The sequence below is a fragment of the Meles meles genome, chromosome 8 (genome assembly GCF_922984935.1).
Source record: "Meles meles chromosome 8, mMelMel3.1 paternal haplotype, whole genome shotgun sequence".
Classification (NCBI taxonomy): Eukaryota; Metazoa; Chordata; class Mammalia; order Carnivora; family Mustelidae; genus Meles; species Meles meles.
The window spans coordinates 40,348,417-40,373,142 of NC_060073.1; the positions used below are offsets into that span (position 1 = coordinate 40,348,417).

Here is a 24,726-nt window from a genome sequence, read left to right on the forward strand (position 1 = left end):
TCACAGGTGTCACGAATCCTCTTTGTACAGATGAGAGAATTCCTGCTCTCAGCTGCAAGGCTTCCTCAAAGGGACATAGAAGCACCAGGGCTGCAACGTGTATTTTATTCTAAAACCCACTTTCTTTGCCCATCTCGTGCTGAGAAAGTCTGTCTGCAAAACATATTAAGAAATAATGTATCCCGTTCTCATTAATCAAAAACAAAGCTGTGCTCTATAGAACACAAACTGATTAGCATATAGAAACAATTAGTATACTAATTTGACCTAAGCCCTGATATTTTGGTGAGCCCAGGCACCCCTGATGAAGATATCTTTGGTGAAGATACAAGTTCCATTTTTCCTTTCTGAGATTCTGAAATTGGCCTATGGACCCCCATGGCTGCAAGCAAAGACCTGGGCATCTAGGTGGGAACTACTCTGTCATATTAATATAAAAAATAATCCCCATCCATATTGTATTATATTTTATAATATTTTATACTGAGTCAAATAATAAACCTCAGGGAGTTTACACATACATCTTTAATTAAAAGCACAGACCAACCATGATGATTGGCTTTCCATTAAGGTTCCCAGTGAAAATCTGTGAGTTGTTAAAGGGCTTATGAATCTCTTCCTATAGAAACACGGGCACCATAAACACACGAGAGGTAATGAGCACCAAGATCTCTCTCTGAGAGAGAAAAATTACAAAAGAGAAATGATAGATGGTGCTTGCTAGAAATTTTAATTAAACCTGTGAGTGAAAAATTCTGAGTCAGGCCAAGTGGCAGCTGCACTCAGACGTGACCTGCTGTAAAAGCAGAGGCGGGACCCACGTCAGGAAATGGAGATCCTGTGAGAACAGCCTTAATATCCTTGAATTTCATTTAATCCAGCGCTCCATAAGGTCTAGCTCTGAAGGGCCTTCTGGGAGATCCCCCCCCCCACCCCGCCCCAGCTGAGTGAATAACTCCGATTACAAAGAAATCTGCTCTTGGTTGCTTAGTGACAGCAGAGTGTAGACACCAGCATCTTCAGGGGGTGTGTGTGTGTGTGTGTGTGCGCGCGCGCGCGCTGTCCCTTGTTGAAAGGCAGTGTGCCTTGGCAGACTGCACTGCTGCCTTTGTGGCAGTAATTAACGAAAAGCTCTGACCATGGAAGATTCCATAAAGAATTTCTCTAAGAACTATGATTAAAGGATAACCACTATCCATAAAAAGATCGTAAAGAAGAACGGTTCCTTCTCCTATTGTCTGCTTTACCAAAAGGGCATTTAAGAGGTGGATCTTTTCTCATCCATACTTCCATTTCTTGTAAGTTGCCTGACACTGGCCTGGTCTGTTAATGTCTATGGTTCTTACGCATAGATCTCTCTTGCTTTGGGGGCTGTCAAGAGGTCAACTGTTCTTAATTCAAAGGGCTTTGTCAATCATCATGCATTAAATAAACATCAAGCATCGTGACTATTTTTTTCCTTTGTCTCTAAACTTCACTTGCTCTCTTTCATCCCACTTTTTGAAACTCAAGAGACTTACGTGGTTGATTGAATTTAATCCTGAATCCAAGTGACAATTAAATTGCTTGCATGTCAACACATTTCATGAGAAAAGTGTGCTCTTCCTTTTTAAAAGCCTCCGTGGATGTGTGCATCTCCTGTACGGATTATAGCACAACAAAAACAAAAGCCGCTGCTCAGAAGAAGAGATGGTTTTAGTATCCGTGACTCTTGTGCCTTTTGTTTTTATTACAAATTACAGAACCAAAGCCTTAAATCCAAGACTGCAATTAATGCCTGCTGATCAGCCGTGTGGTCACCGTGCTCACACCTGATCTCTGTGACATTTATTCTGATCTCTGGCAAAAGACACAGTCCACTTATGGTAGATCATATCTTCCTCGAGAGTAGTAGAAACATAGTTGGCACACATCTGCCTAGTATAAAGATCACCTACCTCGTCTCCCCTGCAGGGAGGTGAGTCAAGTGAGTCTGGAATTTTCCTTAAGTGCACAGGCATTGTGCCCCTTTCATCATCCTTTCCTCCATGTTTCTGCCTGGGGCACAGAGACATCTTAGACCATGTGTTGGATGACAGAGAGTTGAGCTGAGAAACTCTGAGTGCCTGAGGACTTGGAAGAGCAGAGCCATCTGACGAGCCCTGGACTTTGACAGTAGAGAAATACACATCTATCCTCTTTAAGTCGTCCATGTTGTGTTTGTCTCTATTACACCCAACCCATGAAATTACTTTTCCACATCTTTGTTTTCAGAGTCCCTCAACTTTCAAGAATTCTGCATTATGTCTTGACAATATCTGTTTATTTCAGGGCAATACAGTGGAAAATATCAGGCAACTCTCACATGCAAGACCAAGTACTGGGAGTCCGATATACTGAGAGAAATCAGTGAGCAACTACAACACCAGTCGTACCCCTACAGTCCCTATAGGGTGCTTGGGACCAGTGCACCTTAACATAGAAACTGAATGATCAGGGGCCGAACATGGGGAGGAAGGAAATTTTGTTGGATGGCAGGACCTATTAGGAATAATGACTAAACAATGAGATGTTAGGCCATGGGCAGACAGTGGAGGTGCATTTCAGAAAAAAAGAACAATATTTCCAAAGACCTTTGAGGAAACAACACATGTGTTGAAAGAAGAGAAGTATAGTGGTTAGAGCAGAACAAGAAAGACACCAGAGGTAAGGTTAGAGGAAGTCAGGGTCCAGAACCTTCCACTTTATTCTCCATCATCTCTCCATCACTTTCTAAGACAGGGGAATTGACCACAAAATGAGAAAGAGGACAAGAGTTCATCAGGAAGAAAATTCCAGGGCCCATTTTTTCAGAATTTTTCTTGTGGGTGAGGAGTTAGAATTTACACCTACACCAGAGAATCAAAGTAGTCCCAGATTCTCGTTCCCCCTCCCCAAAAGGAAAAATACTGAAGGGAGAAAAGACAACGCTTAATGGGACCATTGTTTTGCCCTAGTTTATATAAGAATGAACAGACCAGACCAAAATATGCAAGTCATCTCTCTCAACAGAACAATTCTTGTTCCCCTCTGTCTCCAAGCCTTCTCATTTGCAAATATAAAGAAATAAATATAAATCTGTTCTTTGACAGAAGCTGGCTTCTCAGATTTTACTTTTCTTTGTTTCCTACATACATTAATGCCTTCCACTGAACCAGTGAATGCAGAACCACTTTCAACACCCCCGGCTGCACTGAGGTGGGAAAAATCCTATGAAAGGATTAAATAACCCGGGGAGGACACTAGAGGGCAGGTGTTCCCTTTACCTCTGCTGCGATTTCCGCCCACAGACTGACAATCCACCACTGTAGGGTTGTAGGGACTGTAGGGATGCACACTTTAAATGGTCTCATTTTCCAGAACTGTTCAAATATAAGGTTAAAAAAAAAATCTGCTACATTTCTCCTCAAATAAGCTGAGCTTTGTATTTGCGCTCCCTGTCATCCCTTCCCTGTTTTTCTCAAGCCGGACTCCTTCTCCTGGTTTAGGTCTTACTTCAAAGATCACCTCCTTGGAGAGGCCATCCTTCAGAGCTTTACCTAAGTAACCCCTCCTAAATCCCATTATTCCCTGCTGCATAAAATGTTTCCTTTGACATTTACCAGAATCCCCAATTACCTTGCTTACTTGAAGATAATCTGTCTCTACTACAGAACATTCTCCTCAAAGGCAGTGAGGGACTGTGTCCTACTCACCACTCCCGTCTCAGATGCTAGAAGATAATTTATGTAATATCCGCTAAATAAATGAAGAACACTCAGTTCTTTGAAACGAGTACTATTATAATTCACATGACGGATAGCTTACAGAGATTTTAAAAAACTTGGCCCAAGTTATGCAGCAAGTTGATAGCAGAATCACACTGACCTCAGAGACTCCTGTAAACTGTATTTCTTTTTATGATTTTGGGGGGGGGGGGTGAGGTAATTTTTTATAAGAAAATCACCATTTCAAAAATCTAGTTTCTTCTTTGCCTCCTTCTTCTATTCTATTAATATCCAAGGAAGCCTACCTTCAAATACTATTCACATTTTTCTTCTTCCATTCTTTCTACCACCATTTTAATTGATGCTCATATCCTATGAATAACCTCTTACTTAGTTGCATTTGCCTTGAGTTTCTTCCTGTGGCAATCAATAATTCTGTATATAAACCTCTCCCAAATTAATTGCCTTACATTTCAATTTTATCATGCTATTGATCAACACCTTCAGTTGCTGTCTAATGTCAAAAGGAACAGTTTTTGACTTTGTTTTCAAGGCCCTCCACAGTTGCTCCCATTGTCCATTTATCACATTATTCCCTGCTTGAACTCTCACGTGAGCTCCAGCTAACCTGGCCCTTTCACTGTTTGAACATCTCTTGAGTTCCTCCTGTTCTTCCACCATGCTGACCCTATTGTCCTCCAAAAATGCTCTCACCCACCCAGATGTCATTCATTTCTCAAAACACTGGTGAATATCCACCTTCTCTTTGAAAGCTTTCCAGATAACCCCAAAGCACGTGGATCCACCTGTCTCTAAATTTTTCAGTGCCTAGAATAGTGTCCAGCTCATTGTTGGTGCTCAGCAAATTTTTGTCAAATGAGTGGCTGAATCTGTAGTTGAAATCCTACCCTGTCTTATGGCAACCTTTATTTTGTCTTTTTTTATTTTATTTGTATTATTAATTCTTGGATCCCTTCCCAACTGTATCTTTTGAGTTATGAGCCATAAATTCTATTCAACTCCTTATATCTTTTGTCTGACAGATTACTCCACATGCTTTAACTGTCAATAGTCTTATTGATAAACTTGTACCCTCTGATTTGTGGTATGGCTCAGAATTTAAAAATAACTGCACAGAAAATGATAAATCCTACAGACCCTCTCAGAGAGACCACTTGAGATTCAAAGGTAGGTCCCTCCTTCTTCTTTAATTAATGTCTTACCATCATTGACACACTGTGAAAGCAAATTATCAAGTGGAGCCACTTGTTGTTGGAATACCTAGCTGTATTCCTTTTTAGCTTTTTCAGACCTCATGATATGATAACCTAATGGTTCATCATGTGCCAATGACAAAAGGACACCAAGTAGGCACTTAAGATAGAAACTAGTATAAAACAGGGTTCACACACTTCAAAGCAGCAAAGGCAACATCCACAAAAGACATATTGGCCAATGTTGTATTTTCTCGGTGTTCAGTTAGTACCATCATTTAATATATGCCATGGAAATTCAGAGGCAATACAAATTGATGATGACTGGGGTATTATGGGAAGATATCTGAAACTCTCTTCAGCAAGAGTACAACTATTATTAGTTCCCTGTATGTGTCTGGCTAATCTATACAATCTCAACCTTCTATACCTTTATGATCTGCAACTTCACTTGAATAGCTTTATATATACTTTAAGAGAAAGACAGATGACACCATCAACTTGCTCTTTGATCATTTGTCAAAACAGCCACATCCAGTCCCTCTCTTCTATATTATCCTGTTCTGTCCTTTTTCTTATTAGCACATGAGAACAGCCCACTTATTTATCGATCTATGTAGGGGCCAGCAAAATAGGGCCCACAGGACAAATCTAGCACTCATGCTACTTTTATAAATAAAGTTTTATTGGAATACAGCCATGCTTAATTCATTTTGCATTGTCTTAAACAACTTTTGTGCTAAAACAATAGAGTTGAGTAGTTGTGACAGAAACCGTAGGACCCCCAAAACCTAAGATATTTATATATGGCTTTTTACTATCTGACCCTTGGCCTACCTGTTTATTGTCTGTCTCCCCACAGCAGAATGTGAAGGGAGACAGTTTTGTTCACTGCTCTAACCAGGAAACTTGTATCTGGGACATAGTAGGTGCTTCATATCTGTTGCTGACCACTCACAGACTTAACCACAGAGGATAAGTTGCATTAACATGTACCTCTGAGAGCTCTGAACTTGATCCCACATCTGGAATCACTGCTTTCTGGGCATAAACATAATGAACTCATGTAAAGAAATTTGTAAATGGCCAGAGAATACTCTGGGGACGATTCTTGGCCCAAGGAATAGTTTTCATTGAAAAGGACTTGGTCCCACCACTGGGCTTACTGGGGGCAGAGCACTGTACTTTTTTTTAATAGCCCCGCTCTGCTAAATGAAATACACACTAAATCATCAGGCAGACCTGGACTGAGAAACTGGGTAACATCTGGAAAATAAGAGCTTCGGGTAACAGATTTCTAAAAGCTTGTTGATAGGAACACCAACCTGTGCCTTTTTTATGAATTTACTTGACTCCTGTCGATTGATATTACCCAGAGGTTAAAAAAAAAGAAAAGAAAATTAAACATCACAGTTGTAAGATCTAAAAACACCATTTCCTGTCATTCTCTTTTAGTTTCCACAAGTAACTTACAATTTTATTCTATGTAAAATTCTCACCAAAGAAACTCTTTATTAACAAGCAGAAATTCTGACCTACTGAAACCCAGCCAAAATCAACATGCTGCTTTTTAGAGATATTTTGTTTTAAGGGACAGTGTTTCAATTCTGAGTAACCTATAAACTAAGATAGAGAGCCCCACCCAGTATACCATAATATGCACTATATTTCAGGTTTTTATCAGATAGGTCTCCAGGCTGAGCGGCCACAGTCATGACCCACCCACTTCCCAAGCCAGTAGGGTTGGAGGGTATTGGTCCAGTGTTACACCCTTTCTATTCCATCTCTGCACAACAGCCTGAGTGATTTATAATGTAATCTATTCCTATCTCTCCCCACTGAAAGGTGCTTCACACCTCTGCACTGCCTTCAGGAGAAAGCTAAAGCTCCCATAACACAGGAGGGTCTTCATGAGTTGGTTTTGGGTGCCTGGCTACCGCAACTCTCCCCTTGCCCACATGCCTCTCTTCACTCTCTCCTCCCCTTGTCTTCTGATCTGAAGGCAGCACTTCTAGGAATTCTGATAATGTCTCATTCTTCCTCTTTTTGTCCCTTTCTCTTTCTCCATTTCTCTTCCCTCTGGTGCTTCTGAGCCTTTGTGCATGCTCTTTCCTTTCTGACTCTGCTTGAAACACTTTTCCTTCTACTCTTGTTTGCCAACGTCAGCTTGTTCTCTGACTCTCATCGCAGATTTCTCTTTCCTCTGATAGCCTTTCTGGATTCCCAAAGTCCAGGTTAACAGAAAAACTCCAAGATAGGTAACGCTCTATTGGGAACTCCAGCTCCAAATCTAACCCCAAGAAACATATCAACATGAAAGATTAATGAAAGGTAGATCTCTAACTTATTTTGATGTCACCTGCAACATGGTCTAAATTCTTAAAGTCAAGGTACAAGATCTGCCTTAAGCACTGCCCCAAAGCAATTCAGCTGAGTCTCTTAGATAAATTTTCAAACGCTTTGCTACCAAACATACCAACAGTCCAGGAACTGGTCTTCAAAAATATGGTAGCAGTGTTCTGTTCAAAATGGTGCACTAAATATATTTTAAACCAAGACATAACCTTGTTTTGAAATCCTTCACTTTAAAGAAGTCAGGGAGAGAACATGGATGAGGATAAGCTCCTTGTGGTAGCTCCAAAACTTGGTAATGTGAGAAAGCACTGGGTTATTCTAGAGAGATACTGATTACAAAGCAAATTGGCTTGAAAAACACTGAATATGAAAGTGAGCAAAAAATGAAAATGGAACTTTGATATATTTAACTAGGAATGTCCAGACTGCAAACACTGGGTGGAGGTCTTTTAAGTGCCTCAACACCTCCTGGGCTAGCCTCTGGTTGTGTGGAAAGTGCTGTAATCTAAATGGTTAAAATGATGTCTGCCATCTTTCTTATAACCTGCTGTAGCAAGTGACATTTTGGGAGTAAAAAGAATTGATGTAGTAAGTGCTGATGACAGCGCGCAGAAAAGACAGTCTTGCTTGAGAGAGAACAATAGTTCAAACTAAATAAGTGCCAAGGTGGGTGGCCAATTTTAGGCCTACACAGACATGGCCAGATTCGAAGGCGGTCTAAACTGGAGAGACTAGAATTGAGGTATAGCCGTGGATATTAAGAGGGAAGAGGATTAGAATGTAAGTCCCGCTTGTGGAAAGGTGTTTGAAACGATGTAGGGAAAACTGGAGACTGGGTACTGACTTGGCTAATGAGACTCAAGAAAGAACATAGCCTGACGGCCTCCCCTGCAGGAGTCAGAAGGCCCACAGCTTGCGCTTCCTCCAGGGAGCAGTGTGAAAGCAAAGTGGAAACACAAGAGGCAGATTACAGCCTCCAAGAGGAAGGAGAATTAGGGGGTTGGCCTCTGCTAGCCTCAGGGATGGCAGCCCTTGAGTCCAAGGTGGAACAAATCTTCCTAAATCCTGTTTGGCACTGTCTAGAAAGCTCTTAGTACTCTCCCAGAACCTCCTGGGTTCAAGAGCCAAAGAAGAAACAACTCCTGCAAGAACCATGCTTACCAAATGATAAAGTTTAGCTCCAAACTCATTCTTTGGGCATTATAGAGAAATGCCTCCAGGAAGCAAGTCTAGATATTGATTTTAACTCCTTTCACTCCACTGAGGACAATGCCAGGGTTGTCATTCTATGTCCGCACTTACAAAGAAAAAGGGAACCAGGATAGGGATGTCACCTTAAAAAAACTTGGCAAATTATACTCCTTTCCTCTATGCATCTTCTCTGGGGAAAGACAAGAAGGCAGAGAAAAATCAAGAAGAGAATTCTGCACAGGTGTCAGCCTCCCCAAAGGGAGATGTAAATTTGTCCCCAAAGAACTGTCATGCCAGCCTCAATACAAAACTCCCCCATAAAATCTGCAGTGCCTTCTGAGATCACACTAACTTCAAAGATTTTATATAGAGACTCACCCTTAAGTTATGAAGAATCATGGTGTGGACTAGCAGGTAATCATATTCTTGACTTTCTAGTGCAATCTACATGCTCCTTTAAAAATCTTTGAAGTTAGAGTGATCTCAGGAGGCATCATGGATTTTTTTTTAACTATTTAATTTTCAGGGAAGCAAGGAGAGATGCAACGATTTAAATAGTAAAAGAAACATAGTCACTCATATTCTTCAGACAAAGAAAACCGGCAGGACAATGTCTTCTTCTTTAACCAAGTGACATCTGAATAGTGACAAGGGAAAGCTGAACCCAGACAGCAAGAGTGGTTCAGTCGTCTTTGATAATAGATGGGAGTCAAGGCTGTCACAGCCAGATTAGCGCACCTGATTTAGATTTCACCTTCACTTAGTAATAACTTGCCTCACAAGGTCCTTACGCAATGTCTTCCAACAGGTCCAAAAAAAGTTCCTCCCGGTGTTTCGGACCCCCAACTCAGTCCCACACTCTGATGTTCTGTAACTTTCCCAAGTTAATTGAGAAGATTTTAGAAGTGACTTTACGGGAACTCATCTCTGTCTCTTACTTGTCAATTATTAGTATGGGTAACCAATTAAATTCTATTTCATCGTCAGAATTATTAGCAGTATATGACCATTATTTACATTGTAAAATATGATCCTTACAATGAAACAGAGCTTACAGAGCAAGGGTATCCTCAGGATTTCTGGTAGTTCTTAGCACAGAGCCCACCTTCATCTATTTGGTAAATGAATCATGGGACAAATTATGGATAAAGAAATGTATTTAACAATCTAAGTATATTTAGAAATCTAGACTAATTCTCATAATGACAAATTAAGGGTAAAGAAATGTATTTAACAATCTAAGTATAGTTAGAAATCTAGACTAATTCTCATAATGAAAAATTAAGGATAAAGAAATGTATTTAACAATCTAAGTTTATTGAGAAATCTAGACTAATTCTCATAATGACAAATTAAGGATGAAGAAATGTATTTAACAATCTAAGTTTATTGAGAAATCTAGGCTAATTCTCATAATTAGCTTCAAGATATAGTCATCCGGTATAAAGCTGAATTTACAAAATGAGGCATTTCTAATAATCATTTTATGGTTATGTGGAATAGATGAGTTACTTGAATAAGCTGTTCTTTTCTAGATCATAATTGTTGATATTTAAACACTAAAAAATGAGCCACCATTTCTGTTTACACTGGTAACCTCAAGGCATTAAATTCACGCCCTCTTCCATTCCCCACCTCTTTAACTTTTATTGTACTAAAGTGGTAAATCACATGTGTTCGTTAAAGCACTGCTAATACACGGGAAGGTTAGGTGTGGTGTCAGAAGCCAAAATCTGGCAGGGGCCCATGAGGTTCCATGTGTTAAACCACAAAGGGCAATTTGTGCAACGTGAATAGGATGGAAATATTATGAAATGATATTGTGTTTCATTTTTATCCCACAAGTACCTTCTTTTAAATATTTTAAAGCAAAGACTAAGCTGATACAGGAGACAGAAGCCAAATCCAGGTTTATACTTTCAAATAATTCTAATAATAAGCTCAGTGAAGGAACACACTGGAGCGTGGAAATTGTACTAAGAAAAGACAGAAATCGCTGGGTTACGCCTGTGACCCATGTGCAGTAAGCCCCATGTTGCTATTTTTACAAAGTATTATGGGAAAACCAAAGAAGAAACAGCATTTTAGGACCTTATTGGAAATTTTAAAGCAGGTACAATATTCACGCATGGGTGCCCAACTACCCTCATTTGATTGGAGGCCAAGGCTCCACAGTGAAAGCAAAGTGGTGAGGTTTCCCCCTTAATTATTTAAGTAGTTACCTTAAATGTCTGCTTTGCTTTGGCTGTGGAGACATAGTAACAACCATGAAGACCCTACTGAAACAAGAAGATACAAAGTTCATAAAATGCTCTTCATCTCGTTGCAGAGAAGCACAGGAACATCACCTGAAAATGCAAACTGGGATCTTTTGTGACAAGATTAGCGAAAACCTTTGTTCTCAAGTTGCAGTAAGAAGGATTCCTCTACTGCTCTGTATCTTAGAGTGAAGGGAAGTTTTCTTGCCTAATAATCCACTGTCAGTGATAACGGAAATGTACACAGACTGGGAATTGTAGACTGTGCTGGCCATTGTCATTTTAAAACACACATGCTGGAACAATATATTTCCTGGAGACTTTCGGTCTTCTGCTCCTTGCTCAGAGCTCTTGTTAAAAACATGAGATTCACGCAAGGAAATAATTTTGCCAGAGAAGCAGACATTAAGTCTGTGTCTCGATTCCATAAGAAAAGCATACACACTCTAAGAAAGAGCTAATGAAATACAAGAGAAAATTAAGTAAATGAAATGTTTATTTTCCGCGTGAAACTTCCTATTTTAAGGGAAAATCCTGCCATCTTGTTTTGACTTCACTGCTGCCCATTCTCCTTATTCATTTGGGCCTCTTGCTTTTACTACCAAGGCACTTGCTTTTACTGTCAAGGCACTACTATTTTGTTCACCCTCAGAAAATTGTGTCACACACAAGCTATCCTATACTTCTTTCTGTTGTAGTTTAAAATGTATGTAGAATTCTAATCTCACAATGTTCACATTGTGAGATTCACAATCTCACAATGTCACAAGAAGACACCTAGTTTACCTGAAAAGTCATTTATTGAAAATTCTTTAATCAGAATTGAAGGACGTATCCAGATTCTCTGCCTAAACATCAGAGTTCCAAAGTGAATTGGGAAATATTTGTTTCCCTTCCCATGACTGGATGCTATCATGGCTGTAATTTTTTTATTATTCAAGGGGGGGGGACTCTTATGCCTAGAATATTCCAACCTTACCTTTCCTCTAGTTGATATATATGAGTGTGTTATCCATCAGAGCTAAGGATGCTGTACATGAAGGAAGATCCTACTCAATCTTTGGTGCCAAGATGTCAATTAAAATTCAAGTTTCTCTGGAGTTCTTTCAGTCCTCACTGGGAAATTTCTTTTTGTTTTAAGATATTGAGTAAATACAGGAGATAGATAAGATTTTCAAGGTTAATTTTGAGAGACATTCCTCTTTTTGCTTCCAAGAACACTTCTAATTCCTTGTCATGTTGACTGCAGATATAAGAGGGAGTAGAAAGGCATTTTGTGGACATCATGATGGAAAAGGGATTTGGTGACATATCCTTTGCAGTTTAAAGTGCCTCTCTGTGTAAAGCTGAAGCCCACCTTGGTCCTATCAAGTGGGCAGGCAACGAGATATTAACAATACTCCTAAGGTTCTGTGTGCCATATAAGTTTCCATCATTTTTCTGTCAACCCAGGACTTCAAAACATCATGATTATTTAAAAACGAAGTCCCGGACTGAATAACGTGATCATGGCTGACACACTGGTGAACGATGACAAATTAATGGGTAACTATTTGTCTGGGTGTTGCCATTTTAGACTGTGATTCTTGAAGATCTTATGCCTAATGCCTAAGTTGGAAGAGAGATTTGAAATCATCCCTGCCCTTTACATGCCTTCAAATGAGGCTTCAGACATACTCCTTAATTATCTCTGCCTCACAGATTCTCTGAGGCTGGATTTAAAAAAAAAAAAAAATGACAAATGGCATGTTCGGAAAGAAAGGGACTGTTAATCAAGGGAAACAATGGATCTAACATTGGATGGGTTGGTTTAAAAAGAGGATGAAAAACTCCTTTATAAGGAGCTATCTCAAGTAATTATAATTTTTTTTCCATGGAGTTTATAGTAACCTAAAATTTTTCTATAACACAAAGTAGATTATAAGAACTCTGGAGTAAAAAGTAGGCATTTCTTTATGATAGCCAAGAGCATTAGAAGAACAATGTGTGAGTGTAGTGTGGGAGGATTAGAAGTTGGTAAGATAAGAAAGTGTGTAGAAGAAATGATAATGTAAAAGAAAGCTACAACTAGAAGACTGATGTCATTAAGTAATGACTTCTTGCTGGTGTTCTTTTAGGGAAACAGGGAAAATATTGGTAAATAACTCACCAGGATTTGGATTTTTTTGGTAACATCAGGATTTTTGCTATAAAGCAAATTGAGTATATATCCTAAGACCAATGTTAAAATCAAATTCTTATACCTTGTTCCTCCCAAATCTACACAAAGATTTCCTCAAGATCTTAGTATGCTTCTAACAAGATGGCAGGAATTGGCAGAATATATTCCAAAATCACACAACCCAGCTTCAAATGAAAATGTTAACACAAATAAAATGGGAACACACCATTCCAGTGAACTAAAATCTGAACCAGTAAGGTTCTTGCAGTGAAAGTCTGGGCAGTTAGGTGATGATGGCACCTCCTGGGTCTAGGACTGAAAGTTTATGTTTTTACGGAGAAACTAAAATTCAAAATGCCAAGTTTAGAGGAGAAATGCAAGGCAATCTAAAATGACTGAGTCATGCAGACAGTTAACTAATTGATTTTATGAAAAAGATAACACTAAATAAATGACTCCTAATTTATTATAATCAATGTTGCAATGAAAAACTTCCACCATCTTGACTACATTCAGTCCAAACCAAATGGCCACGTTTGCCAAGTGTCTCTTATGAATCTTGCTACAAACCGTTTATGCCACTTGAACCCATGGGATATTTGTGTTTTAGGTATGTATGTATGTATGTATTTTATTTTTATTAGGCTCCATGCCTAACATGGGGCTTGAATTTATGACACTGGGATTAAGAGTTCCATGCTCTAGGGGCGCCTGGGTGGCTCAGTGGTTTAGGCCACTGCCTTCGGCTCAGGTCATGATCTCAGGGTCCTGGGATCGAGTCCCGCATCGGGCTCTCTGCTCGGCAGGGAGCCTGCTTCCCTCTCACTCTCTCTGCTTGCCTCTCTGCCTACTTGTGATCTCTCTCTGTCAAATAAATAAATAAATAAATATTAAAAAAAAAAAAAAAAGAGTTCCATGCTCTACTGACTGAGCCAGCCAGGCACCCCAAATTATGTACAATTTACAATGATAGATCGTACATTGGTTTGTTCTTTGGCTTCTAGAAGACTCATCAGTAATTCAAGAACATGACACATTGTGTATAATTGTTTCATTTCTTTCCCTTTCACAAAAACATTTTATTGTATGAAACTTAAAATATACAGAATTTAATATATTAAAATATGATATGATTTAATCCTAGATCAACCACTTGCTAGCTGGATTACCTTGGGAAAGTTGTTAAATCTCTATTATCTACAGTTTCCTCATCATCAGAGAGATGTAAAAATTAACAACCACACCTATTTCTCTCACAAAGTAAAGAAAATAAAGTGAGATGATGTGTAGGTGAACATACTTTACAAATCATACAAAACTAAGATATACTCCACCACCATGAAGTACCAGGGTATAAAGTTAGGGACAGAAGTTATTTAAAAATCACTTGGCATCCATTTTTAGGGAAGTTGCTTTCAAAAACATCATTTACTATGCCAAAAATGTTCAGATTGTACTTCCTTATAAGCCTATTGTAGACCCTTTAATAAAAATATAAAAATGTACTAAAGACAATTTCACCTCCCTACTCCACCATAGCATATGTAGGAAATCCTTTCATACATTATCAGGTTTGAGTCTTAATTTTAGCTGCATAAAGGCAAATTGGAAATGGAAATATGGAAATATATAATTATAGTAAATTGAAAATACTCCTTAGTATCCTCATTCCCAGAATAAACTTTGGCTTCTGGAAGACTTTTCAAATCTGGTCAATATATTGAAAAGAAAATCAATGAATATGTTGAACAATGTGAAAACCATTCTGGCTAGTTTTTCTGATTTTTCTTTTTAGGAGGGTATTATTGTCTTATAAGACTCTTTGCTTCCTGGATACTCTTCTGACACTCCAACAGGGGTTAGCTATTCAATTCCATTTGTCAGAGCCCACCCACAAAAGCCTAAGCAATTTAGGAGCTGTACATGAAGTGTGAGTCACTTAACAATGGATGCTGAAAAGCAAGCAGCAATACTCACAACATGACTTGCCAAAAGACTAGGTGGTCTGAAATAGAATGAATAATGTAGAGTTAAAACCATGGGCCTTGAAATCAGATCTACTGAATTCAAAGAAAGTTTGACTGTTAGAGCTTTGTGACTTTTGGGAAGTAATTAACTCATACATGCTTGGTTTCCTTACTGTTAAGGCAGAAATAATCATAGTGCCTATCTCAAATAGTTGTGAGGGCTAAATAAAAGAATTCAAGGAAAGTACTTAGAAAAGCAACTGACACACAGCAAGCATTGAGTGAGTGGTAAATAGTATATGTAAAGAAATATAGACAAAATAAAACGTTTACCTTTTTTCACAAAATTCTTAACTAGACATATTAGGCACACACACACAAAAAATCAATGTGAGAACTTTTTAACAATCAAAATGCCAAATCACTGAATATTGATATTCAATATCAATGTTGTGCCTTTTCATTACATATACATAGATGTGTGTGTATATACAGATATACACACACATATTACTATATAAGATATACACACAGGCAAATGTATCTTAATGGCAGGAAGGCTATAGCGATACAGAAATTGGAAATGCAGATCATAGGATCTATGCTTCTCTTCAAGGAAGCCGCTTAATTTTCCAATGCTTCTGTAAGTTTAAGTAATTTTTGATTTGTGGCTGGTTTGGGGGGGGGGATGTCCTTTTATTTAGCTGCAGTGCAATGGCAAAAGAAAATGATTCAAGGTGAAATAGAGTCACACATGTATTGTACAACTTAAAGGCATGGTAAATCCCATTGGAGATGAGTAAAAATGCTTATCATGTCAGCTGAAAAGTACATACAATTTTTAAAAACCTTCTCAATGCTAAGTGGCCAATAGTGGCAAATTCCCAGGGGAAAGGGATCTTTGGTTCTAAGTCTTCATTTAATTATTATTCTTCACACTTCATATACCTTTTAACATTTCAATGAAGGGAATAGTGAATTTTCCAATAAGAACACAGAGAACTCTCTCACTATATTAACTAATCTTTTCATTCTTGTAAGATACCAGATCACATTTTTTTTCTTGCTTTCGAAAGTGGTGTCAAATGTTGTATTGGGTGCAATCTTGGACAAAGTCAAGTTTGAATTTCTCCATGTTTAAAGATTTTCAAATTCAAGAGATAGATCTCAGGAAGAGAGTACTCCATCAGGTAAATTTTTTACAGTAATGATTAATCACTATTTATTTTGCATTTAACCAACACCTATGCCTTTCCCAGGAAAAAAAAAAGAGGTGAAGAGGACTTATTAACATTTGCAAAGTCCTTCGAGAGATGTGTTACCAAAGTGTAAATTATATCCCTGTTATTCGCTCAGTCTCATTGCACATGAATAAATTACAAACAAATGAAAGTGTCTTTAATGGAGCAAAATGTTACCCCCCCCAAAAAGAATTTAAAATCTGAAATTAAAGTGTTTGAATACATTTAAAATGCCATTACTTGCTTTTCCTGAATTAGTGTTCAATTTTGGGGCAGCTGGGCAAAGAAAGGGATCTGATTTGTGTTCTAATAACAGCCTCCCTTCTCTCACCATGGATCAGAACACTAAATGCTGCCTAAGATTTTACATACATTAGAGGCAAATGTGACCATATTGCTTTCATAGAAAAGAAATATAAGCTATGAGATAGCTTTGAAATTGTAAGGACCTATTTAGAAACTGTCCCTGCTCCCCTCCCCCACGGGATTTACTTGGAGACAAGTTCCGGAAACCAGCTCCAGGTAACAAAGCCCAGATACAAGGGTGGGTCAGGCCAGGTGGAGACATCCAATCAGTGGGGGTTTGCATACTGTCTCCCTGGTTACCAAGGAGTAGGGACCCCTGCCCTCTGGGAGCCTTTTTGGCGCCAATCCTAATCAAGGTGTAATAGGCTGGTTCTAATGTCTACTAGGGTAAATTGTAATTCAACTGGTCACCTAGCATCACTGTGGAGTTTCCTGTGTGTGTTACAATCTCATTGGTCACCTGTGCGTGGCCAGGCCCGACCGCATGGCCTTTGCCCTTAAAAGCTAGTCTGTGAAACAGAAGGGTCGCCCTCTCTTTTAAGAGGTGCGGCCCTAAACGTTAGGTTAGATTCTTGATGCTTGGCACAAAATAAAGCTTTGCTTGACCTTTGCCTTATATCAGTCTCGCTCCTTTAATCACGGACCCATTATTTGGACATAACAGAAATCATAATCACTGCTCACATAAATTGTTAAATTAGATCAAAGGTTTATAATCATATCACTCAAAAAATGAATTTTAAACATCCAGCTGCTGAGTAATGGCTGTTTCTGCAATGTTTCCACTAAGATAAATGAAAGTTTTATTTTCCCTGCTACTTGTTTGAAACTCCTTTGCATTTTTATATGACAGGTCATTTTTCATTACCAGGGAAGGTATGCCATTCGAACTATGCTACTTTTTACTCACAGTAAATCAATATGTGTCATAAGAGCAGAAAAGAAAGTAGTATCACTCCCTACCATTGGACCTTCCCTTACAGCCAGTCCCAGAAGACACTGCCAGGTTGGGTTGCTATGGCAACCAAGCTTGTGTGCCTCTCTTGCTTGGTTTGTTACAGCGAATTGATCTTTACCACACAGGTATAAACCTGAAGAATTTATATGGTAAATAAGAAATTATAAAGAATCAGTAACAAGGTGTTTGACCTTTCCATTGATCGGAGATGATCTAATTCAAACGTAGTAGAAAGAAGGTGACTCCGTAAGATTTCAAGATTTCAAATTCCTTTGCCGACTCCCAACTAAATTATTCATTGTCTTTTCTTTAGGCTCCTTAAGTGGTCACATTTCTCAAAATGTGTGTGGGGGGGGTGGGGAGGAATACCTTGAACCATTAGGGTGTTAGCATGGAACCTCATATGAAGATTTTACCCAACTGTGAAGGTCTGGTATAAAGAGGTCTTGAAATAGTATTAACCCACTTAAAAAAATATCTACAATTAGCAAGAAGATTCCACAAGACTCTATTGGTAACAGAAGAATTAAATTCTGATTTCTATGAAAAAGATATCAGGACAGATAATATATCTTATAGAGAATTCTTCTTAATTTTGCCTATTAAACATATAAGCGTTTTGAACAGCATCTGGCATACAAGTAAACATCTCATCCTAATAAATATTGTTATAATTTTATCACTATTGTAATACAGTCAGGCAAACACCTTATATCCTTTTCTTTATAGCAGGCACTATTGATTATGCAATTATAATGACGTCTGCATTTAGAGTATTTTTAAAGTAAAAATGATAAAAGGAATACACTACTGTGTAGCTGAGACTTAAATATATTGTAAAAGGTGCACGTCCTTCTTAGAGGACTAGCCTTGTGAATAACATATTTGCATTCAATGGGCATGCCCCAGGGAGGCAGCTTGGAGTGGAGTGTCTGGCAGTTGGGACTTCAATTTGTTGATCATACTGCTTACTTGAGACCTTAAACCCTCTAAGACTTTGTATTTTCATCTGTAACAAAAAGATAAAAGTAATTTCAAAACCAGCTGTGAGATGGAGAGAATCCAGAGAAACAATGTATAGAAAGATCCCCGCTGAAACGCCTGGTAGGAATGATACTTCTTACATTTTAGCTGTTTTTCCTTTTAAGGATTTTCCAGTCATTTCCTTGAATCATAGTTTCCAAATGGAACTTGAAGGTAAAAATGACTACAAATTCAATAATTCTTAGCAGTACTTTAAGATAGATGGGTTTTAACTCTGGCAAAAGGTAGAAAACTTTCAATATAATTCTGTTACTTTTTTCACTTGCTTCAATTGATAATATTTTTCCCAAAGTATGTTTTCACAGCCTCCTAGCCCAGGATGATGCTCTGGGGGGAAAAAAAAAGCCAGGAGAGGGAATATTTCTGTGGTCACACACATCGAGAAAATGCTTTATCTCCGATAAAGAAATCAATATTGCTTTGTGGTCCGTAGCATTGAGTGGGAGTTAGGCCTGAGAATGCTGCTTCAGCTGCTCATTAGCTTATCACTTTGGGAAGTTATTCAACCACCATGTTTCAGCTTCCTCATCTGTAAAATGGGAATGGCAACAGTATCTACCACACCAGGATGAGAGGTTAAAATGAGATCTACCATGTGCTCAGAGAGAGGCTAATAGAGTCTATTCAATAACAAGAGTTAAAGACACCAGTTTCAACTCTTTATCCTGATAACTGTTCTTTACAGATAATATCTCTGAACACCTTTCCTTGGAACACACTTTGAACCATGCTCAAGTCCATGGTAGTGACAAATTCTAATTAAGTAAAAGACTGTTCAGCAAATAGTGCCCAAATCAAGTACCACAGAAAGTCAGCTACCTCTCAATAGATCCCACTGGCTTTCTATCTCTTGCCAGAATGTCCTACTACTAGGACATTAGAGCAACTCTGTTATGTGTAAAGATCCTGCCCCATGGATGTTCTATTCATTAGAGCCATTTACATCTACTTCATGCATTAAGAGAGATCAGTATATCATGTTGGACCATTTGCATGTCACTGAAAATTGAGCCATAAAGGAAAGAGATATCAATGGATTAAGGCTTTAATGACTAGGAGAGAGAAAACAGTATTTGGCTCACTGATGAGTCTGCAAAGAGAAGGGGCATTATCCAGCTGTTATATGTTTCCTAGTGCTACCCCAAAAGAGTTTGAGTCAGTTTACAAAATAGAGAGAGAAAATAGTAAAGAAAGATAAGAAGAGCTAAGAGCTTCATCCAAGGAAACAATAGGCCACAAGTTTACAAGATGCAAAGTTCCCCCTAATCTAAATAACACCATGATTCCAATAAACCTCTTTGCCCTTTTCCAGAACATGGGAAGCTTAGCCAATGATCAGAAAAAGGAGCAGTCAGCTAATTTATCTGACACTCTTTAGAAGTCCCTTTATTTCTTTTCAAATCTGCAATTGTATCATGTTGCTGACTTAATCTTCTTTTAAAGAGTTCATATTTTTAATGTCATTGTTAGGAATAAATGCAGAACAAAAATTAGCTCATTCAAAATTCTATGCCCTCAAAAATTAAAAACTGTTTAATAATTATTCCTGTTCCCTTCAAGTCTTAATCATAATTATATATAATTTCCACAGGGAGATATTTCATATATAAATACAGATTAAAAATCTAATTTTTTCTACTTAACATCATATCTTCAGTATTTCCTCACAGTGATACATAGACATCTTCAAAATGATCATTTCTAGCATCTGAGTGGTTATATTTTTCCATGATCAGACCTGCAAATTATTTCTAGTTGTACTGTGGTACAGCAATCTCTTCCTTCCCATCTTTTAGATGAGTGGTTTCAAACTTCCTCACACAGCAGAATTACGTCGATGGCTTATTAAAATGGAGGTGGCTGGGACCCACCTCAGGTGAGACCCAAGAATTTGCAGTTCCACCAAGTTCCCAGATAATGCAAATGCTGATTATCTGGGAGATCTTTTTTTTTTCCTTTACTGTAATATTTCTTTTCTTTTTTTTTTTTTTAAAGTAAGCTCTATACCCAACATGAGGCCTGAACTCATGACCCCAAGTCTAGAGTCACATGCTCTACCAACTGAGCCAGCCAGGCACTCCTCAGAGAGATCACTTTCAATAATTACTTATTATTTGTACAGAACATTATCATCATTGAGTTCAGACTGAGAAATTAAATAGTATATTTTTATGGCATCTATGACATATTTCTGAAAACTTTCTTACAAGTTTGTACAGATTTATATTGCCACCTGACTTCTTGATACTTGAAGTGTGGATAGAAACCAACTAACTGTAAGAACTAAGACAATGGAAAATTTATACTTTTTTCCTCAAAATCACAACTTGAGACCTCAGATTCATTTATTTATATTTCGAAGATGCAGATCATGGCTAAATGGTAAGATCCAAACATCTGTTACCACGGAAATTAACAAAGAGCATTTATCATCTTTGTCCAATTTCCAAAAGCCACTGGAAACTAACTGAAATATTTATACCTTGGAGCAGAGGAAATGTGTATCTTCACTATGCAGATACATATTAGCTATACTTAGCTTGCTTGTCCAACAGATAGTTCAGAAACCGCGTCACTCATTGGAAGACATGGGATAAAAATCTGGCTTCAAATTGTTTTTGATAAGTTAGAAACAAGAGCATTTTGACTTTAGCAGGGGATTATTAGCATGTTTGCCTAAAAGTCACAATCAAAAACCGCAGAGGTTCTCCCTTGTACTAAAGGATTCTTTGTATTTGGGTAAAGACAATCCCTTACTATTAAATGGAGACATACACATGTAAATAAACAAGCCCACGTAAGCATATAGATGTGTCAATATAAATAAATATTAGATAGCCAGATATGCAAAGTAGCTATTCATACACCGGTTTCTAGAAGTCCACAGATAAGACATATGCTTAGCAAAGATATCTTCTGCAGAAAATGTCTTCCTGCCTCTTTCTCTGTAATCTGCAAACATTCTTGTATTTTTCGTTCTTATTTGTTGTTATTGTATCTCTTTGAGTGTGCAAGGAGAAGTTGTGTTCAGATACATAATAATTATAAAACCATACATAAGTAAAGTGATTGGGTGTTTTCAACAAACCTTGAAATCTAGTTGGCAATTAACTTGTTAGCTCTGGCTTATATGGAGAAGAGTAGATCAAGAGTAAAAATACAAGAATCTTTTAAGATTAAGAAAATCTTGTATTTATGACTTTCTAAGGGATGATTTTTTCTGAGTTTGTGTTTAGTAACTGTGATATCTTTAAGTAAGAGCTAAGTCAACAGTCCTAACAAGGCTTAAATGACTCAAAATTGTTCTTTGTGTGGACAGGTTCATTATGGCCATATGAAAACACTGCTGCTCTCAGAATGGACAGAAAACTAGGGGATAATAAACACTAATGTACTGCACCATGTATATTTCACTGTATGTATGTTTTATATAGTGATATGCAGAAATGCATCTATTTATATTATGTAATAAATATGGCCACACCTTTTAGCCTAAAAAGAGATATGGCATATTTTAAAATATGCCAAAATATGCTATGCAAATGCAAGCATAAGAAACACAGGACAGCAATGCAGAGACAGTAAGGCAATCACTCCCCTAGTATGTTTAAGATTGTGACTATAAGCACTTAGTACTTAATCCAGGTGTTCAGAGCAAACTAAAGATATTAACAGCAACAACCATAAGATCTCTTAAAACTATGGTCTCTAAGTATTTTTGAGTGATAACTGTCAGTTCTTTACAGTGAATGAGTGCAGAATGACAATTAATTATAGTCCAAGCCACAAATCAAAAAGTACTAGTAAAAGTGTATACTCATCAATAAGACTTGGTTTTAGCTTTTCCATTCAGTTTAGAAGAAGAAATAGGGAGATAACATGTAATGAAAGGTGCATATGGTCTTCGTGTGACATTTCAGCTCCTAAACTTGGTAGAATGGGTGGTGAAGGCCTCTAGGGAAAACAGAGACAAGGAGAGGGGCCTTTTTAAAATCAGTTTACTCCATCATGGTGGGAATGGACCCCTAGCAAGCCAAAGGATAAGAATTTCAGTGAATACACATTAGTGGATATTTTCCTTTTTTGACAAATAGTTTTAGTTTCCAATGTATACAGTGATAGCAAGTTTCCTTTCAAAAGGATTTGAAAAAAAAAAATGGATCATTTTCAAAGTAAAACCTGTTATATGCAACTAATGAATCATTGAATATGACATCAAAAACTAATGATGTACTACATGCTGGTAATTGAACATAATGATAAAAATAAAATTAAAAATAAAGTAAAACCTGTTGTAAAAAAAAAAACACACACAAAAAACAGTGTAAATTACCCGTGAACAGTTTAAAAAGAGAAGGGGATTAGTACAGGTAATCACAACACTGTTCGACAGCACCTGGCATGGCTGAGTGATGCCATAACTTGCTGGGCCAATCAGGAAAGCCATATCCCTGTTAATTCTCCTATTGCAGGTTCCCTTGTAACACCAGAAGCATGAAACAGAATGTGTGCAATATGTGTATTCTGTGGGAACCAATATAAAATTCAAATGCTCTCACTCAGGACTTTGATGAAATATTTTCAGTAAAGCAAATCGCATTTACTCTATAAACAATACATGAAAAGAATTTCACCAAAAGGAAACCATTTTCTGAATAGAAAAACAGAACCTCAAAAAAATGCCTTAAATGTCCAATATGATGTAAATTTATCGTATTCATAAATATGGATATCAAATTCTCTGACCATTGCCTAAATATGGAAGACCTAACACAAATAGACATATGTGATACATATTTTCACTTAAAGATATTAGGCTGCATTATAGGGAAAAGTATATAATTTATTAATCATGTGTTTGTTAACACTTCTAAAATAGGAAGCAATAATTAGGTAGATAAATGAAGCCCTAGGTTTTGATTCTAGGCTCTAGGGCCTAACCTTCTTCTTGAGAACTTTTGGTTCTCAACGTCTTAAGTCTCAAGAAAGGGTGACCTGAGAAAAGTCAACCTAGTAAAACTTAAGCACATCTGTAGAGATGCGAAATTATTATCTTTTAATGTACTAAAGCAAAAGAAGGCAGTTTGGCAAAAATAAACACAAATGTTATTTTTCTAATAAAAACCAAGAGAACAATAAGTGAATATAGGGCAACTATCTTAGTGAGGGCATTCTTCAGATTTTTCTCAAACCCTTAATCATCATATATCATTACATTTTTCTCATTGTCATTACAATGCAAAATAACAATTATTACCTGGAATTTTTTTTTAAATCAATAAACATGACCCCAAAGTTAGACTAAAAAACGAAATGATGAACACTTTTTTAAAAGCTAATTACAATCAAGGTTTTTTTCAAATAACATGTTGTAGAGCCTTAAAAATTTGTCTTATGAATAACTTTCAGTCAAAAGTTGTAGTTAAGAAAACTTTATATTGACAAAATTTATACTGGGTCATCACCGATTTTGAGCTTTGTTAAGAATTTTCATTGATGGTACTTGCCGCACACATTTATTTTGTTCCACAAAACAGATTAACCAGCAAGATATTTTAACTTATTCAAATGAGAGAATATAGTTCCTTTGAATCATAACTCCCGTTCTTTAGGAAATAACTAAAAGATATGGGGGGGAAATAGTTATTAATTTCTAGGAATAGCTGAGTGCTGTATTTTCACCTTTTTAATTTTGAAAAGAAGAATCTTGGTCTTAGAAAATGTCACAAACTTATTGTGAGGTGAAATTATCTTGATTATTCACCAGAAAAGACCACAAATGAAAAGCATGAGACGTTACTTGGAACCACTAATAACAACCTAAAACTTCTCATGGTATCTAGTCTGATTTTTCATTAGTTAAGTGGACATTAATGATCGTAAATGATTGTAAAATGGACAAAGACCACCAGAACATTCATTGGCACCCACCCATGCTTCTTTATTCTAACCCAGAGAACAGAAAGAAATAACAGTCACTAGTTAACCATGCCATTGTAATGAGTTTGCATTTTCATTCTGGTTCATGACCCAAACGTCTTGAAAAAATCATGTTCAAATCACTTGAAAATTTCGTTACCAGGACGGATAGGATAATCATGTCCCAACTTGGGATATGGAAGACCAGGGCAGGAGACTATTTCTGTTTCCTATGGGGTGTGGAGTCTGGGGAGCAGAGGGAGGTGTTACGTTCCTTTGAAATGAAATGTATAAACAAAAAAAGGAATTTGATTTTTCTTTTCTCATTGTGTTTGGTCTCTATGATCTGGTTGATGTGTGTGCTTGTCTGTATGTAAAAAGAGCAAG

At 37.5% G+C, this 24,726-nt stretch overlaps 1 protein-coding gene across 2 annotated transcripts in view; it reads right to left on the minus strand.

The window, feature by feature from the left end:
- The window catches only part of GAS2 (growth arrest specific 2), a 128,751-nt gene that overhangs the window by 28,542 nt on the left and 75,483 nt on the right, over nucleotides 1-24,726 (minus strand). The window lies entirely within an intron of this gene.